Source organism: Lichenostomus cassidix, chromosome 3 (genome assembly GCF_008360975.1).
Source record: "Lichenostomus cassidix isolate B80296 chromosome 3, HeHo_3.0, whole genome shotgun sequence".
NCBI classification, from domain to species: domain Eukaryota; kingdom Metazoa; phylum Chordata; class Aves; order Passeriformes; family Meliphagidae; genus Lichenostomus; species Lichenostomus cassidix.
In genome coordinates, this window is record NC_139483.1 from 99,931,571 (window position 1) to 99,952,530 (window position 20,960).

Consider the following 20,960-nt stretch of genomic DNA (forward strand, 5'->3'; position numbering starts at 1 on the left):
CTCACCCACGGAGTTGGATAACTCGTGCGTTACCAGAGACAAAGAATTCAGAGCGCTCAGTCAGCCGGAGGTTCCAGAGGTTTATTCTGAAGGGTTCCAGGGCCAAAAAGAGGACGAGACACCCCAGCCATCTACATTTAAAGGGGCGGCTGGAGGGTCAGGGGAGAGGAGGCGGGGGGAACACCACAACCAATGGGAGGAGGAAGGCATGGGATCAAGGGTTAGGTTACAGCTGGGGGGATTTACATAATTTGGGGAGGAACCATCGTGTTCTCCAGGGGGGAGGACTAAGAAGGCTTCCACCAGTGGGGTTCTGCTGTGTTGGAACTCCTCAGCTCCTCAGCAGTTCCTGAGATGGTATCACCCACCCCAACAGGCTATATACATGGTCCAAATCAAATATTCAGGAAATCACATTGTGAGAAATGTGTGTATTTCATTATATTCAAAGATAAACAACAGTGTAGATAGGTTTTATTGGTTTATTTTTATTTGAATTTTATAGATAATATAAATTCACAGATAAACTAAGAAGTGAAACAACAAATTACACTTCCATTTTTAGACATTTTTCTATATATTTTTTTCCCAAACAGGAGAAATGAGGAAAATTCTAGGAAAATTCTAACCACTTCAAAACTTGTAAATTCATTGTTTCTTTCACCAAAAAGATAATTTTCAGCCCATTGGTTAAGAAATTTTTCAGAGACTTTCAGAAGCAGGCAATATTTTCCTTACCTGTTACAAATCATGCCTCACCTTCTCATGGTTGTAGCCTGAGTTGACTTGTTCCACATTTCCAAACACTGTTCTCTTCTCTAACTCAGTTTAGATTCAGTAATAATTTCAGGCAACTCAAAGATACATTTGTTTTAGATATTTTATTGTAAAATATTTGTTCAGACACAATGCTTAGCCCTCCGGGTTCAAATAGAGCTGAATAGAATGCAAGAAATATAGATAACATTAGTAACTCACTCTGCTGTGTTAGATAAACACCCAAATATATATGAATGGTTACTATGGAGATCTGTTCTAAAAGACCTGGCAGGTCTGCTATAGTTTAAGTCTTCCTTTATTCTTATTAGAGGCAACAGAAACTTTGTACACAACTCTTTTCAAAGCAGTATTTCAGAAAAACCCCTTTTAAATGGAAATCTAAATATATAAGCCAGCTGACTTCTAGCTTACAAAAAGGTGTGGTACTGAAGAGGGCTGAGTTTCTTGAACAGTTGGCTTCAGACTCAAAATATCCTGTTTTCTCCTGCACTGAACCATTGTTTAGGCTCTTAAATGGCACCTGCTAGAAAACACTGGCAGTCTGGGCAGTCAAAAGTTCTGATTTATTTCAGCCTGTTCCCTTTAACTGTGGCACCTGTCTAGAAATAATTTTCAAAACATTCTCCTTCCAATTTTCTTTTCTTTTTAGTATTTTAAGCAGACATTGCCAGTTTTCATATTCAAAGAAATCCGATCTGACTGAAGATTTATATGTTGATATGAAGAAAAATGCATTCGCAAAATTATATGTTCTGCAGTAATTTTAAACACAGCTAACAAAACAGTCTGGACACAGTTAACTCAGGCTCAACTGGGGAAAAAATAATTTGCAAGATTTAGTTGGCTAAAAACTCTCATGTACAAAATAATATCTAAAATAAAAACAGGAAAAATAATGATCACTCTTTCAGAATATCAGAATGAAAATCCACAGAATGAAGTAAAAAGAAGAAAAAATAGCTTTGGAAGGTGTGTAATGAATTGTTACAAATAGGGAATTGCAACAAAAAGCTAACGGATATAAATCTAGTAGGAATCAATTCTCCTTTCCAGTCATATTCAACCTTAATAAGAGAGTTTTAATAGGCTCATACCTTTCTGCCAATTTCAGAAAAGACTGCTGCTGATCAATAGCATTTATTTTAAAGAAGAGAGGAAAGTGAGGGGGAGATGCTGGTAACTGGAGAGACACTTTTTCTCAGAAGACAGCTGAATAATGGTATAAACAGTGTGAACCACAGAGGCAATATACTAGATAATCATCAGTCCTGTCTGTCACTCATGAAGCTTTCATTTCCAATTTACTGTTTTGTTTATTTTCCTTTTTATAACCTTAAAGAACACAGACTAATTCCTACAGTTTGTAACAGTGTTTTTTTCTTGATTTTGAGATGGCAAACTTCCTACAGAATTTGCCTTGGAAGAATTTTCCAGTAGTATTGAGATATGGAGACAGGACCCTGGAGACACTACAGTACAGAGCATATTCCCTACTGTGAGAAGCCTTTTTGTCTCAAATCCAGGCAACAGACTGAGACCCTGCAAGTCCTGCTTTTATACCTGGCTTTCAGAAGTGAGCTTATATTGCTTCTGGTTCTGCTGTTCTAGTCCTCAAGATCTGTTTACATGGAAAACCATGTGCCTTTAAAAAAGTTTTTCTTGATTTCTTTTTAAAAAGGATTTCCTTTAAAACATTCATTGCTGTTATTTATTTCTCAGATCATGCTTCAAAAACTTTGTGGTCTAAATAAAAAAATAATTTTATGAGCTTCATTTGCAACTCCCTAGCCAGTTCCCATGGCTTTTAGCAATGAGTTTTCTTATCTTCATCATCCAATATTTCCATTGTTTCTCTTCCCAGAACAAAATTGCATGATTACTCATTGTTAGCTCATTGAATTCACAGCTGTACCTGTAAATAAAAGAGGGCAGGGAATGTTCCCTGGCAGAGAGGTGACTGTTCCGTGTCATTAAAGTCCTTTATATCCAGAACAAGGTGGCCATACCCAGGCTCTTTATTAACAGTGATTGCTGGGCCAGGAGACTTGGACAGCGCTAGTTGAAACCAGGCCAAAATGAAGTAAAGACCTCCATGAATGATAAAGTTCTGGGGGCAGGCCCGGACACTGTTTAGATTAGAGCCTCATGTTTGCATGAGAGTGCTGGAAGGGTTTGGGGCTGGGATTTGGGTTTGGGGGTTTCTAGGCTGGTGGATTTTCATGGCTCTTTCCTTTTTTTTTTTTTTTTTTTTTGTGTGTGTGTGTGTGTGTGTGTGTTAATGATAACTTGTTTCCTTTCTGTTATCAGTCTATTAATGAGTTCAGGAAAAGTGGAAGACCAGGACTCTCCCCAGGAACCACCACTTTCTGCCCTTCCTGGGAAACAGATGGCACTGCCACCTCTGCTCATTCAGAGATTATAGCTAAAGAGGAAGGAAAGCACAGATCAAAACAAAGTTTAAAAAATTGTTAGGTTGGGATGGTTCCTGTGTCCAGGACTAGGATTCACTCAGGGATTTTCTGTAATGGGTTAACTAAAACCTGGGCAACATTCTTTTGTGTTTATAAGATTTTGCACTGCCTACAGACTACAAAACAGGCAGCAAGCACACATGCTGTGTCCAGGGCTGGCCAGCCAGAACCCATCTTAGTATCTGGACAACCCAGCAGACATTGATTTCAAGATCAAACACCCTGATTTTTAACAATTGTACCAGTCAAAGAATCATAGAATTGTTTGGGTTAGAAGACACCTTTAAGGTCATCAAGTTCCAACCCCCTGCCATGGGAAGAGGCACTTTCTACTACACCAGGTTGCTCAAAGCCCCATCCAGTGGCCTTGAACACTTCCAGGGATTGGGCACCTACAGCTTCTCTAAAACTTCTCTGGGCAATCTGAGTTGCCCAGTTTGACCTGAAGATGCTAATGTTTCTCCTAAACTGAAGCTAGATCCCTTCCTGACTGCCTTAGACTCAGAAGAGCTCAGATTTGCCTTCACTTGCTCATGTTGCCATGAATCTTCAAGCAGCTAGCCCAGGATGCTCCCAGCCAGTAGCTGGCTCTGAGATGTCCAAGTTCATGGCATGTGTACCCAAAAGAATGCTTGGAAGTGCCTTGGATTAAAAACCCACATAATTCTCATACTTAGTAGTGGCCAGGCAGAATCTGCTGAAATGCTAAATAAAAAGCCATGGTTGAACTAAATAACATTTTGAGGACCAATGAGTGTTTGAGTACATCTAACTCACACAGGTATGTGCTGAATGTTTGAAGCCTTCCAGTTGGCAGATGCTTATTTTTTCAAAGTTTTCTTTTAATTTAAAATTTTTTTGGTACCTGTTTGTCAGTACAGTGTTTCCATTGTTGCAGCATGCTTATTTGGTAACTGGGACATAATAGTTCATCAAAGAACACGGTGTAGATATTTGTAAATAACACAAGCCAACAAACAAAACAAAAATTTACTCTTTAGACTACATGCAGTTGATTCTGCTAAAAAGTTGATTCTGCAATGAGAAGCAGATTGTGGGATTCATGGAGGAAAGCGACATGGTAAAATATGACAGTATGATCATTTAGGTATTTGTTAAAAATATTTGAATGGGGAATGAGCAGCAAGGCACCCCAAAAGCCTAAAAAAGAATCTTTACACTGTTGTTGTAAAGAATAGAGAGGTTGAAGGTGTGGTCAATGTCTTTTGCTGTGACACTCTGTTTATTGCACGTAGCATAGACCTTTGATGTGTGGCCTTCGTGCAACACACAACACTTTTTTTTTCATGACATATTGCATGAGGCAAATACAATTAAACCAATATAAAATGCAAGAATAAGTGAATAAACAAAAATGTCATATGGTTTATTTTGAAACAGTTGCATACAATAGCACTGGAACTATCGTTTTTAAAAATTACCTAACCATTTTCACTGACTTCATGTCTTTATAAACCAGCTTTCATATCTTCATACATTGCAAGTCTTTCAAGTTTTAGAGCAATCTAAAGGTGTGCCTGTAGCACTATCTTCCAAAGTATTGTCATAGCTGTCTAATCCGCATGAGTGAATGACCAGATGCATAAAAATATGGTTTGTGTTTCAAGAGTAGTGGTTAATGGATTGAATCCAAACACAGAAACTAGTGGTATAACACTACATTTTTATGTTGGATAGAGCACTTTCACTTATGAATCCCCAGGTCTAAATATTCTTTTTTCAAATTCTCCAGACATAACCTCTGTTTAAAATTATGTATCTGTGTTTATGTTCCAGAAGATATCTCATCTTATATCAACTATATTGGGTTAAATTAGATGGAAAGACTGAATGTTTGGGAACTTCAGTGACAGCTAGACAGAGTAAATTAATCTGGTACATTTTTCCACATAAAATTATATTTTTAAAGTTGTCTAATGAGCAATGATGTTACTTGAGGTGGAATACGAACCTGAAGAACATTCTTATGCAACTTTTTTGAACTCTAGAAAGCATTCCAAAATACATCAATTGTTTTAAAATTATTTGCTTTAATCAGATAAGTTTGGAACAGGCAACTGATTTGTAAAGTGTCTGATTGTTTAGAGAAATCTATAAAAAGAGATTTCTCTCCCTGAAAAGTTATACTTTAATCTGAGAGACCTGCTTTCCTACTTCAGGCAATGTAACTTTGTGCAAATCTGTTTTTACTGTGAACTCTCAGTCAACAGTATTTACTCGAGCTTCAAGGCACACATTGTAATTTATTGCTTAAGTGATTTAGAAATGTGTTTATATCCTGTCTTTGTCTAGTTTAGTAGGTACAAGAACATTTAGTAATTATTGCTATTTAAAGATTAGTAGCTGATGGATGATGATGGGATTTTAGTTAATTGTTTCTTTACAGTAGAGTGATGGGGTTGGGTTTTTTGTTCCTTGGCTATAAAAAGTTTCTTTTCATTGGAAATGTGGACTGTATTAAGTGTCCTGGAAAGACTGAGTAGGTGTCCCAGTGTGGGTATGGATGAAGTTATATTTATCAGATGATGATTAGGGCAGGCATAGCTACTCCCATAAAGGACACACTATTTCTAAGTTCTATATCAGTGGAACTGCACCCATCGTACATTTGCATCCAAGTTATTCTCTTTAATGCTGGGATCTGGGATCATAAGATAATTCAGATTGGAAGGAACCTCAGGAGGCCTCTGGCTCAACCTCATGCTCAAAGCAAAGACAACTCTAAGGTTTCTTAAGGCTTAGTCTAGTTGGATCTTGAAAATTTCCAAGGATGGAGACAGCCCTTAACTCTCACGGCAACCTCTTCCACTGCATGACTGCATATCAGCTACTTATATAAAGACTCTCCCTCACTCTCGTCCTTTTCCCCCTAATTTCCTTCCTTCCTTCCTTCCTTCCTTCCTTCCTTCCTTCCTTCCTTCCTTCCTTCCTTCCTTCCTTCCTTCCTTCCTTCCTTCCTTCCTTCCTTCCTTCCTTCCTTCCTTCCATTTTCATCTGTCTACTCTTATGGGCATGACCAGACCTTGCCTGCTATCTTCAAACTCAGAGTGACCCAAAAAATGCTTGATGTATTAGTATCGAAATAATTTAGAACCTTGGGTTATCACAAGAGAGAGTAATGTATATTTCTCCCACCTTCATTATAGTATGAAAGACCCATGGAGAATTATTTTTCTGATTGATGATATTTCCTTGTATTCCTTCAGCTGTGGTGCATAAGCCTCTCACATTAATGTGCACTCTGTGCACACAGTGAGGATGTCTTGGTTTCTGGTTCTTATTCTAATGTCTTGCTCAACTCCTTTTGCTTTTTTTTTTTTTTTCCCCCCATAAAATAATGTTTCAGGAAGCTTGCCTTGGTTTAAAATCCCTAATCTATCAAACATAAGGTTAATTGATAGATTATTTTTTAAAATTTTGAATGGCACTGAAAGCTCTATGCTATTTTTACTAGGGCTTACACCTGTTTCCAAAAAAGTTTGGAGGTCCTTCTTTTCCTTAGTGCAAAATTTACTAATTTGATCAAACATATTTTCTGTCATACGCTCCAAAGGATCAAAACTTCTAAAGTACAGGGTTGGGTTCACAATAATCTTTAAATTCTCCTAGGTTCTTTGTCTGTGAGGATCTAGTCATACTATTATGCAAACAGGACAAAATTTAATTATAATCTCATGATAAAATTAAACAAAATAAAACAAGTTTCCTGCAGATACAACTTCATTCAGTACCTACAAATTTTGCATGTGCACACCGGTAGGCAGATGGGTATATGTGCCCTGAGAGAGGTCAAATTCTCTCTCTGAAAGCACCAGTGTTTTTGATAAACTGATCAGCTCTTCCTGGGGATTGAACAATATCTGTAAAAGTATCTTGTTCAGAAAATAAAACAGAGTTTGTGATGGCTGAATTTGAAAAACACCCCCAACTATGTTGACACTAGGAAGGTTATCCCAGTGTAAACCTGCAGGGAACGTGACTCAAATTCTATTTATTTCTAGTGTGCCAGGTAATATTTCAAGTCCAACTAGTTTAATCAGGTCTTTCCTAGGAACTGTCAATACATTATGTCACTCTAGACATGTTTTATATTAAAGAGCAATGTGTTTTTCTTATTTTAATGCAGCACATAGGCAGCCTTCTCTTAAACTTGTGAGTTACTCCTGTTACGTTCAGTAGAAGTTATTTATCTCCTGGAAGTGAAAAACAGGATTCTCTTTATCTGTTTCAGCCCTCATAACTAAGTTCAAATTTGCTATTGGTAGTAAAGGTCAGTATGGAGTGTGTCAGAGGACACAAAGCACTTATGCTTTCCTAGCTGGAAACAGAAATTACTGCAAATAAAGAATTCATTAGTGCCACCTATTTGTGAGACTCTAAAACTGCAGATAATCCCTGCAAAACTGCATCCAATCAATAGGAAAATATGACTACCTCTGCCAACTCAGGTGAAAGAGCAAGACATACAGGCCAGATCTCAAAGACTTCAAGGAATTTCTTTCAATTCTATGTTGTTCAAAACACAAAACATATATATATATATATGTACAATATACAAAAATATTAGTGGGAATTATTTATGCACTATAAAAAGTAGATATTTATATGAGTATATAAGATTTCCACTTATAGCTCTATATACATCTCTTCATTTACAGAAACGCTGGTGCAGGAAAGCCAGACAGGACAAGCCACTGAAGTTATGGGAATATACTGATATGTAAAAGGTATGGATTTCCAAGGAAAGTTAAATACTAAGTTGGAAAAACAGTTTAGAAAATATTTTTCCTCTTCTTTACCAGTTATCCAGTACTGTATTAGATGAAGATGGATTATGCAAAATGTGATGAATAAAACAAATCCAAGAAAAACCCTTGTAATATTATTAGTGCCCTTGACTCACCTCACTGTTAAAGCAATGGATATTGCTGAAACTGATGGGTATTTTTTGTTTTGCTAAAGTCCAACTCTCTGAAGAGTTTTTTTTTATTAAGTTATCTTCATTTCATTCTGAAGTTAGACACCATATTCTTCAAGTTGCTAAGGAGAGCTAAAGCTTTGGGTGACAGGAGAGAGGTTTACCATTAATACATGGTAAATTCACATTGACATATAGCTTTAAAATTCAGAGGGACATCTGTAGCCTGAGGTATAAGACCTGGAAGCGTAATTGTTATATAACTATTTGTACATGTGAAGCATTTTCAAATATGTTTGCCTGACTGCAAACAGGGACAGATTTTCCAGAAAACAAATAAACAAAGGATAGATTATCTAAATATTGTTCATTATCAGTTAACTCCTTTGCTGTCATTGACATCCTCATGAGAATGACAGTTTAATTTGAAAACATGTACAGGCATGTGTTGTGAAAGTCCTCTGACTGACAATATGCATGTGTTGGCACAAGTATATAAATAAACAACCATGTAAAAAGGGATGAGGCATTGGGGGCAAAAATCAATTTTAAAAAAATCTATAATTTCAAGCATCTTTCAGTTGAATGATTCCTGTAACACAACTTGAAAAGAGCAGCACAGATTTTGAATCCATATAGAAAATTGTTCACAGTTCACATGTTGTTTCCAAGACAATGAAGATACCGTGTACAGGAAAAGAGAAAAATTGTTTTAAAAAAATGCTGAGAACTTTGCAAGTGGTTTTTTTTTTTTCCTGATAGAAGTTCTCCTAACTTTGCCATAATAATGACACTAGCCTGCCACTAAAAAAAAAGTCACCACCAGTATTTTAAACATATTTGAAATTCAGTTTTGTAAACAAAGCCAAATTAATTTCATTTGAGATTTACAAGGGGTTTTTGTTTTCATCTTCCTGCCACAAATATTGTGCTTACTGTAAGGCATCAAGGCCAGGCTGGATGGGGCTCTGAGCAGCCTGATCTAGTGCAAAGTGTCCATGCCCATGGAAAGGGGTTTGGAACCAGGTGATATTTAAGGTCCCTTCCAACCCAAACCACTCTGTGATTCTATGGTTCTACAGATTTGCACAACCAGACCTCTGTAGAGACATTAAAAATTGCTCATGGATCTTTTCTTCAGGTATCTGTAGGTGCACTGAGTCTCTCAAATATAAGGTTTTATTCAGTCATTTTTCTGTCTTTACAAATATATTTGACTCAGTGGCTTATTCTTTCAAGTATAAATTATATTATTTAGTTAATTTGGCTGCAATTGTGTTCTTTTAGCTCCATAGATGATTAAATATAATATCTCATCTAAGGCTAAAAATCCTGACTGAAAAATATGTTAAGGCTTTTTTAACAGTGTCTATGAATAACCTTGTAACTAAGCTCAGACAGATGACTGTCTGAAGAAAGCAAACAGAAAGTGGTAGTAAATATACCAAAACAAATGAATTTTTTAAAATATTATGATGAACCAGAAAATGTTCCTCAAACTTAATATTCATCAGTTCAGCATACAATGAGAAAATAAATATTGACAATCCCACAAGGCTCTGTAGAAGTAGAATGTTGCAGGTGGTTCTATATGCTTGCAATAATGCCAAGGTATTTGATGGGAGAAATTTAAATCACAGTAGTATACCCTAAAACTTTCCTAGGGTATGTCTTACTGGAGATAAAAAGTCTAAGTCAAACTGGAAATCAGAAAAAAATTGGAAGATTTCAGTTTCTTTTATGTGTACTGAGGTTTAATGATATAACCAAAATGTGATTCTATTTCTCAGGACCCCTGACTCATTCAGTGCGTAGGTTTGGTGATGATCATTTGGGAACAGCTGTTCAAGATTTTGTTTCTTTTCATTGTTAGCTCTGCAGTTCCATGTTTTATTATTACATACTAATCAAGCCCTCTTTTGAAGACAAGATGCATACTCATGGCTTCAAAGTACTATTCTAGTTTTCAAGGCTGTTTTCCACCTCCAAATCTCATCAAAAATAATTTTAAATATTCATATCCACTATTTTTAAATGTCCTTTAAATACCAGATAATTATTCACATCTTTTAATATGTAGTGGATATTTACATGTCTTAGTATGAATTCAACCCCTAATGAGGTATACTTCAGTAGGAATGTTAGATTTTTTAATTCTGTTTTCCTTGCTTTAGTTGATTGGCTATGTGAGAAAAAAAAATTGTTGTCAGATCATTTTTTTTAGAAAATGGATTTTATATTTTCTTTCTTTTTCAGATAGAAAGTAAACACAATGAAGATGCTGGAAAGCCTTTTTTCTCTAAGACAACTTAGAGAATACATCGACATCTCTGAAAGAAATTAACTTGTTAACACATCAATATAAGGATTGCAGCATTTTAATGATCAAACACATAACTACTCCTAGCTGTAAAGAAATAATAGCAAAGAGATAACCTACAGGAACCATATTAACTATGAATCCAATGCCTAGCATGGGATAAGAATTTGTCTCTTTCAGCACAGAAGGAAGATTGCTTAGGTATAACACCCATTTGAAATCTCTTATCATTATCTTCCTGCTTCTTAGAATCTTTTTCACTCCTACAGTGTATACCTGTTAGAAATTCCTAAGATCAGTAACATTATCTCACTATTTTTTTTACTGTTATTGGCACTCTAATGAATAAAGGGCCTGTTGAGTAAATTTTTCCACTATGCTCTGTGATCCAATGAGACACCTCAATTCAAGCTGATCCATACTTGAATTACATCTGAAGATCAAAATGTACAGTGAGGTTTTGGTAATTCATCAGTGGCACACCTCCCTCTAAATTACCCTCATCCATCCCTCCAGCCTGAAATAACAATTTCAGATGTATTTTCCAAGGAGTTGTGTCTAACATTTATAGATGTATTTCTTACAAAGAATGAAATGCTGCAGAAACCTGATGTTCCAATGATGTTCCTACATGTGATGTAGATGCAAAACAATATTTTTCATTTTTGAAACTTGAAATGCACTGGCATAATCTTATTTATTTATACATTTATTTGCTTGTTTATGTACATTTACATAAAGCTGCAGTTTGACAATCCATCAGACTTCCTTGCAGCTCTTTTTGAAACAGGTAGATGTGTAACAAAATATTTTAGTTCTTTTGAGAAGCTGCTTGGTTTCAGAGCAGAATGAAGTTGGCTTTCTTAGTTTCTTTCTAAGTTAATTAAACACTTGTCAGAGTTCTGCTCTGCTGTGAGAACCTCTAAGATAAAAAATGCCATATAACTTTCAGTTATTATTAGCTTCAAATGAATTGATATTGTATTTGTCTTGTATTTAAAATTCAAAATTTGATTTTTATTGGTCTACCCTAGGGAACAAAGTATAGCATGGACCAATAGCAATATAGTAAAGTGAATTACATATATCATGATTTAGAAGCTCTTTAATCAAACTGCAGATATAAAGTTACAAGAGGGTCCATTATACTGATATTTTCTGCCACATCTCTCACAGAGCAGCTTGCTGAAACAAACTGAACACACTCCTCCTTTGCAAGGGTAAAGCTCTCCCACGGTTAAACCCACATTTTTTTTCCAGTACAGTGTGTTTAACAGAAACCAAAAGTCCTCTGCAAATAAAAGACATTTTTGTTCCGTATTGCTTGTCTCTTTACCAGGATGTTTTACTAAGTGTATAGTCAAGGATTCAGACTGAATCTAAGAACAGTAAGGTAAGGGAGGATGATACCACAGTGCCTGTGAACTCTGTGATGTATCTTTTGCATGAATACACCACTGTAATCTTTAACTTCAGATGAGTCTGTGGGAAGGTGATAGCAGAACGTACATTGTTATTTTGTAAGCAGATTTCTGTGATTCATTCCACTCTAGTGTGTTCTGCCAAGCCTTTCTCAGTGAGTAGTTGGTCACTAAAGAAACTGTTTAGGTGACACATGATACAGAAATTGACCTACCAAAATCTTACCTGTTAGACATTCATGAATAAATCACCTAGGCATGCAGACTTCAAAGAAAGATGCTATCCAATCTGTGATTTAATCTGCTGCCAATCTTACAGAAAAATCTTTGCAATGTCACACACTAAAGCAGAAACTTCAAAGAAATGCTGATTGCCAAGAACTGCAAAGGAGGGGTTTTTTCCTATGCTTTGAGTTTTAGAAATAAAAACCAAGGGTTTTTTTCCTTCAGATACAGTCAGGATTTTGGTATCTAACCACAAAGTTTCCGTATGTATAGTGTATATGTAAAGAAACCAGTGCCAAAGTGTAGGTCATCACATGGGCAAGTCTTCTAAAGTTTTCTAAGAAGGGACCAGATAAAAGGGAAGACACAAAGTTGTGGTTCTGGCACCAAAGTAGTCTAGGTTGCTGGAAAGGACACAGGAACAAACAGCAAAATTTTTTGGTATCAGGAAGGCTTAGTTAGAGTTGTTGCATCCTAGTTTGCTCAACTGTAGATCTTTAAGATGGCCTTGATATGCTAGAATGGCATAAATTATCTAGGCAATGGAGGTACAGTGCATATCTAGAACTTCTGAGCATGGTCAGTTTCAAAAAGATGTGTGCAGATTCACTGCAAAGACTTCATTTGTTTGCTAGTTGCCCACAGGCAAAGTTTTCATACAATTGGTTCAACAGGTCACCTTCAGTCACAGTATAGCAGAGGTCAAAAACATTTGACTCTCATATTTGTTAGTTATACAAATAATCTGGACAATTCAGCTAGATTTGAAAGATATTAATACAAAATTCACCTGATTCTGTTAGAATCCCTTTTTTTTCAATTTGGATATCAAATGGCAAGCACTAACCAAAAGGTTGTTTCTTGCATCATGGTGACTGTGAAAGAAAACATCAGAATGAAGCATAGGACATTTTTTGCTGCTTGCAAGATATTTGGAAGAGATTATTCTTTTTGTCAATTGTGAACTCATGTAGGATGCAATCAATGGGATTATATCATAGAATACTTGTAGAGTCTGAAATACATAAAGAAAATGTACAAGAAAAATATAATGGGTATAAAGTTTCTATTGTGCCTAGGAGCAAACATGATTTGAGTTGCTGCTTGGGCAAGACTCAGCAAGAGTGCTAGCAGCAGCAACAGAGCATTCAAACCCTTACAAGACAAGTCTTTATTCAGTGAGTGGTTTTCACAGGCAAGAATTGCCAGGTCATTCTCTTTGAGACAGTGAGCTTAATCATAAGTTGCTTTTGTCCTACATACAGGAAAGTGTTGAGCATTTTTAGAATGAAGTAGGGTAAGGTATGTATGTTACCTTAAGTAACATACATACATATATGTATAGGAACATATGTATAGGAACATAAGTATAGGAAAACTTGATATTCAGTTTAGGTAACTGAAAAGACTAATTTGCATCTTTTATTATCAATTGAAGTTGAGACCTGAGACTCAGAATAAATTTATTTGATGCCACATGCGAAATGTCCTACAGCATAATCATTGATTAAATGGACTTCATTGAAATGGTGAAGGAAGATCATCCTTAAGTTACAGTTTAGATTTTACCCGTGATATCTATTTTTTTATTTACAGTAAAAATCAGAGTCTGGTATTTATTCCAGGTTCAGGGAAACACCACTGCCCTACTATTTCAGGTTAGAACAATCCTATTTGAACCGGAAGGAAAAAAACAGATTTCCATATGTAACAGTGAAAAGATCTGAAAATATGTTCATGATTTTGCTTCTTGTTTTCAGTGCAGAGGAAAAGATATTTAGGAAGCAGTAAAAAAATAAAACAAATAAAACAGCTATACACTGAATTACATTTTGTGACTCCATGCTGAAATACCTGTGACATTAAGCAGACAAAAACAATCTGTATTATTCTATAATGGCTGTTATGTTAACTCTCAGCTTCTTTCTACAGCATGACTTGAATTTGATATCTTGTTGCAAAACTGAATGGCAACATTTGTTAATGAAGAAAAAAGGCATACCGCTTCATATATCTGAAACTTTCCAAAATATGATTTGAATTTGTGAACTTTTTTCTGACATGTTGGAGGGCAATACTGCATCTCATTCTGCAGAGCAAATATTTTCAGAGATTAGTCTCTGCTCTTTGAAAATCTGGCATAAGAGTTTTAAAATTGGGAGCTAAATGTGAACTTATTGGAAATTCTCCTTAGAAGGCTCATATTTGTGCTAAAAAGTTGAAGCTTTGCATGACATTCAAAAGGTCTTTCAACAAAGCAGTAAAATTTCAGAAATAAAGAGTGAAATTTATGATCCCTTTAACAACACTGATCAAATCTGCACAAACCTGTACAGATCAAAGCTGGATATTGCTGGAATAACTCAGCAGTTTTTAATTTTCTTTTTTTAACATGTAAACATTAAGACTAATAATTTAAGCAACAGAATATTTATTTCTCACTGGTTAAGACTTCATATGTTTAGAGTTAATCTATTTACTTTTTTAATGGACATTATTTCTGTGTAGATAACGGAATAACTATTTAAAATTAAAACAGATTTACTCTGAAGATCTTCATGCATTTGCAATATGAAAATAGCAAGTAGAGAGGGCTGTGTATTTGAAGAGTGTAATTGCAGCCAGAGCAGCCTGCCTGGCCCTCATTGGTATTCCTGTCTCCATCTACATCTCTGATGCACCCTGTGTTTATTGTATATATGCAGGCTGACTTACGTAGGCTGCCCACTCCTCTCCGAGTGTCTTCAAGGCATCTTTAATCTTTGACCTCAGAGACAGACAGTTGGTCAAGACAGGATTGCTACTGAATTTTTATTTTATAAAAAAGAGTAAAATATCTCAAGATGCAGCACAGGCCAGTAACTCCTTTGGGCCAGGAGAAGCAGGGTGTCCCCAGGGATGTCAGGGCAGGTCCTGGCAGCCAGGACCCATCCCACCACTCCAGCCAGCTCCAGGGCAGCCAAGGGGCATTCCCAGCCTTGGGCATCAGAACTTCCCTGAGCTTGAGGCCAGCAGGATGTCAGCCCTGGGCTTGGGCCTGGCTTGCTGGTAGAAAATACACTCTCATATCATCACAGACATCTAGCAAATATCTTTAGACAGGAAAAAAGCAGAGCCAAGAAGTGACATCTTGAGTACTCAATTGCAGAGTGGTATAGACAGAGCCATGGTGCTCACTGATGCTGCTGAAGTATGGCTGTGCCCTCGATGGCATTAGTCATTCAATATCTTTCTGTCAAGTTACATTGGTTTTAAGGGGAAGTGAATGATTATGTGGGCAAAAAGAAGAGGGGAAAATGGGAATATTTTAAATCTGAGAACTGGGGAAAAGAATGCCTCCAAAACTACTGAACTGAAACTTGTACATTAAAGCCAAAATGTTTCATTATAGGATCTGCTCTCCTAAAGAGTGCATTTGCCATGGCTGTCATGTCAGTGGTGCATAGGAAACACTTAAATATTTTCTAGCGTCACTTTTTCAATCCAGGGGAAATTATCAGGAGGATAGCTAGGAACGTTTACAAATTCAAAATCTATGAAATAAAAATGTTAGTGTTTGCTCCATGGATCCTGGTCAGAATCAGCTTAGAAAAGATAAAAAGGGGCATCAACAAATTTCTGGGCTGACAGTAACTTCCATGTTAAAGTATTTTGTAAATTGCTGATTAAATGTAATGAGCAGCAGCAGCATGCTTAAGTATATGAAATACTATTTTCTCTAAGGTTTTTGATTCTCTTTGAGAGCTTAATTATCAGTGTTGGATAACACTAATTTAAACTGGAATAAAGTTTATTATTTCTTAATACAAAATTGCAATGGTTTTCTGTTAGTGTTTTAATGCCAAGGGATAAAAATCACAGAGTTTAGGGATTCTAAGGCAGACACCCTGGGTTTATTCCCACCCTCTGAAAGAAAAGAAACTAAAACCATAAGAATGATTGGGTCTCAATGTAAGGAATACAGAGATTAATTTACAAGCAGGAAAGCTTAGGCTGTATTTCACAGATATGGAACAACTGAAAACAATTAATATTAGAGGACAGCTTCATCTTCTTCCCCTCAAAGAATAAGTGAACCATATTTACCAGTCAAAGTCAATAGCTGAAATCATCATACATTACTAATTTCACAGCCAAAGGCATAACTTACACTAATAAACCTGCCTGGCAGAAATTAAACTTCCTGTTTTCCTCACATTATAGTTGTAATCTTTAGTCATATTACTACTCTTAGCTTGTCTCCTATTACCTAGATCTTTTACCTTGAATTTACGACTGGTTTTCAGTCTTAAATTTTAATTATCATCCTATTCTGAGGAAAATTTAAATTAAAAATAAAAATATGTCATGAAATAGTTTTAAATAACACTTTCAGATATTATTTACATTAATTTTGTGTACTTACATGTGTTGTATTATTTGTGGGTTTTTTTCCAGAACCCTCCTCACAAACTGAAATCAGACATTTCCTTTCAGATCTGATTGCTTAATACTTTCCAAATTTAGTTTGAAAATATAACAAAAGTCTCACCCTTTACTATTCCAAAAGAGGGAAGTAATTGTTAAATCTTGTCATAGAGTTTGAATTATAGTTCCTTGCAATCCTTTGATGCTATTTTTCTTCACTATCAGGTTTTAGTCTGTTTAGTGTAATTATGTATCATTGCTAAACTTACCATGAAATAAAATGTAAATGCATCATTCAAATATATTCATAAACAGTTCCCCAGTTGCAAAACACTTTTTCAAATAAGATATCACAAAGGGCCCTAACCTTCTGCAACATCTATATTTAATGATATAAATGACAGAGGATGGCATTAAAACTTCAAAGCAGCAAAGATGATACATTTCCAATCATGCTGTCACAGTGATCTGCAAACAGCAGACTGATATTCAAAGAACTGCTGTTTCATTTACTGAAGTTCAAGCGTGGCCTCATCTCAAATAATATCTTATTCTTAGGGTACTTCAAATCCACCAAAGGTCATTAAAGTACCATGACAAATATGTGTGGTATTTAGGTAGATTGATCTCTTAACACAAGAGAGTTAAATTGTTTACTCTGTCTCAGTTTACTGAACTAAATTTATAAGACTAGGATGTTAATATTGTTAATCATCTGATATGACTGTATCTGTATCAAAAAGACTGTGTATATAACAGAATGCCAAATGGAATTTGATTGCTTCTAGTCAAGATTCTAAGTAAAAACTGCCCTCTGTCTTTTCAGTAGTTGAGGCTATGGATTATTTGAAATGACTTAATCAGATTGCACCAAAATTTTGAATCAGCTTCATCCCACACAGGTATGTCAATGTATGTTGTCTAAGGCCAACAGAGATGGTATGAGATTGCCATGGGTTTTGTCTATGTGGAGGAACAGGTACTTTCAGATATAAATTCAAGTTCCCTTACAACAGTGGCATAGAATAGCTGAATTGATCCTCACAGTGCTTTGATCTGCCCATTGTTAATTAAGAAGCTAAAGTATATAACTTGAAATTAGATGTCCAATTTACCAAAGTCTGGAATAGATGAGATGAAAACCATTTTTAAAAAACAGAAAAAATTATGAGAACATCCCTAAATAACGCTGTGATGGATATATATGTTTTTTAAAAAGAGTGAGTGCCATACAATATCTTCAATATGCTTTACTTTCCCTTTTTAACCTGCCTTTTGTTGGGCTGAACTTCAACCTGTCTATTTCTTGTCCATAAATTGATCTCAGTACAGCATTTTATTACCTCTGTGGTGCTCAAGTGCCATAATTGACAAAATAATCACTCTGAATCTTGTATTACTATCTTAAGTATTGAGTGTGAACACAGTGGAAGTGGCTGACAGCATAAATTGGCCAGAATATCCTCAGGACTGGGCACAGCATCCAACTTAACAGTGGAGACAGCTTCATATAAAATGACATGTATTTTTCACCTAATGGCTTTATTATTTTATGATGTTCCTAAAAATCTATAAAATACATATATATAATATGACAGGCTGAAATAGCACACTTTTCTGAAACACAGAAATTCCATATCAGGCTTTCTGAGCAAAGTGTGTCTTGTAGGTAATCCCTCTCCATTATTCAGCACTGCACTAACCTTTGTTTAGTTTTGGCTTTCTGTGTCAATAAAGGTTCAGATTAATAGAATAGTCTTGAGAAGAAAGACCAGACTTCTGGAGAACATGAACAGTGAGGAAGACTGAAAGCTTTGCATTTTTATTTTCAGTTTTAAGACAATTCTGAGGGGAGTATGTCCTGTAAAATGGGGGTGGTACAGGAGAATTAATATTGCTCAAATACACATTAGAAGTATTTTAAGTGTATCCTCAGACCCTTGTGTTCCTGACAGTTTGAACAAGAAAAACCAGACTTAAACTGCTATATAGAATAATAACAATTCATATAGAGCTAAAAACTGTTAAGTCTAGTGGTAGATCACCTCAGGGCATCATGGGAACCTCAGAAAATGGGCATCTTAAGAAAAAGTCTAGTCAGATGTTTGTTAATAAAGAAATACATAAAGCACATGATACTTAGGTCTAAAGACAGACTAGATAATATATTACAGGACTTTCCTCATCCTGTGATTCTCTGATTCGATGCAATTTAAGTATTATTATATATGAAAGTTATATTTAAATACATAATGTAACATACTAAACATATTTTAATTTCTTTCCAGGTTTTGCCAGTCAAATAAAGTTGTCTCTAGCAAAGAACCTACAGAAAACCTTGCTCTGATAAGACTTTCATCATTACAGACTGAGTTTGGTCAATTTAATAAGTATGAAGCAGAGAACACAAAGGCGAAAAGTAATCACATGGATTTGTTCAGAGAGTCAAGTGCTGCTCAGTGTAAGAAAAATAGAACTAGACTCAAAGAGAGCTTTTCCACTGTGTTACCAGTTTTAGAAAAGTTTAATTTGCAGCTAAAGGAACTATTCATAGGAATCTCTTTTCATGTTTGGTTTTATATGATTGCAAATATTTTTAAGAATAGTTCTGTAATTTTGAGGAAAAGTCAGCAGAACAAACATCAGCTTTGAAAGGGACTTCATTTTGAAAGTGTTTGTAAAAAATGCATAAAGATATCTAAGAATTAAAAAATAATATTGAATTGGAAATGGTCCCTTTTCTATGTAATTTCAAATGCAGAGGCAATGTATGTCCCTTGACAAAGCCCTCAGGAAAACATTAATGGACACATAACTGCATGAAGGTCAATGAGAGGGTATATTTTTCCCAGAGAAGTGTAAATAATGTGATATGTCTAAGGGATAACACTGTTCAGCTGGCCGTTAAATTGTTTCCAATGAGGAAATCTGATGAAGCAGTTGCCTTTTCTTGTACCATTATTTACATTGTAGTCTGTTTGTATGTGATCTGTTCATGGACTATTGTATTATTTTGCAGCACTATTTCTTCCAGTTTTTTTCTTCTGTAAATTGCAGGAAGAGCATACATTATTTTATCTAATCTGAGTGGCACTTGACTAGATTTCATGGCACTAACCTTCTCCTGAATGCTGGCTATGGTTCTCCAAAGATTCCAAAGTATATGCAACACTGTTCATATAATAGCCATGGACACAGAAAACATCACAGTACATCTCCTTAGACAGAAGCATTTGAACACACATCAAAATTGTATACAGATAAGAGTTGTTCACACAGAGTTATTTTCATCACAGAAGGAAAGTATTCAGTGTATCTCAACACCCTGCCCTACCAAATGGGTCATCCATCAGGTTCTGTTTGTTCAGACACTATAAAATCAGTCTCCTACTTGTTAACATAAGAGCTCTCAAGACACCTTACAAGGTAAGGACTGAAACAGAATTGTACACTGAGTTGGACAGATAAATACCTGAGAGCTGCAGGCATACACAAAGACCAAAATGAGTAGCTTTTATTGATGAAAGTTCTTCACTCATGACACCAGCCATACTCACTGCACCCAGCATGAAATCTGTTCTCACACAAGGACCTAAATGAATGCCTAGAGTCAAGTGTAAAATGAAGGCAAGGACATTTCTACCAAGGACTACATTAGCTTTGAATAATGTGCAGCTTAGGAATTTCCTCTTCCAGAAGTGGTTTGTCAGTATTTAATAACCTACAGTAGATTTCTATTCCATTAATTTTTCCAATCTCCCTATGAAATGTGTAAGCTCTTAGCAACCACAGCAGCCAGAGACAATGATTTCCACAGCTCAGCTGTGCATTATACTAGAAACTACCTGTACACCTAATGCCACCCAAAACTTCCACTAAATCACAAGGGTCAATATTTAGCATGTTTGGAAAACTCAGTCTTACTGTAGTTTGGCTATTATTCAAACCAGTTTTCCACCATAAGTTTTAGAACTAGAGTTATTTCAATGAAATTATAGGCTGTGCCCTGAAATTATGACAGTTTATGAGAACAGTGCAGAATGTAAAATAAGCAAATGTTTCCAATGAAATTTCTGTCATAAGGAAAACAGCCCATTTAAATTGTATATATTTTCACTTGTTTCTTGGTAGTGTACCCTTGTTCAGCATTATTGTTCTGTAGCAGGCATTTAGGGTGTAGAAACACCTAAGGCTGTGAAAACACCTACAGGAAAATACTCTGTCATATGGTAATATTTATAGAAACAAGCCATTTTGCAGCCATGAGGAATTCAATATATCAATAGCTTTATCCTTATTCTGCACTTAACTACAGTTAAGTTGTAACAAGAAGCCTCCTTCAGTTGTGGCACATCTGGCAGGAGACAGCATCAGCATCTTGTAGCACATATAACATA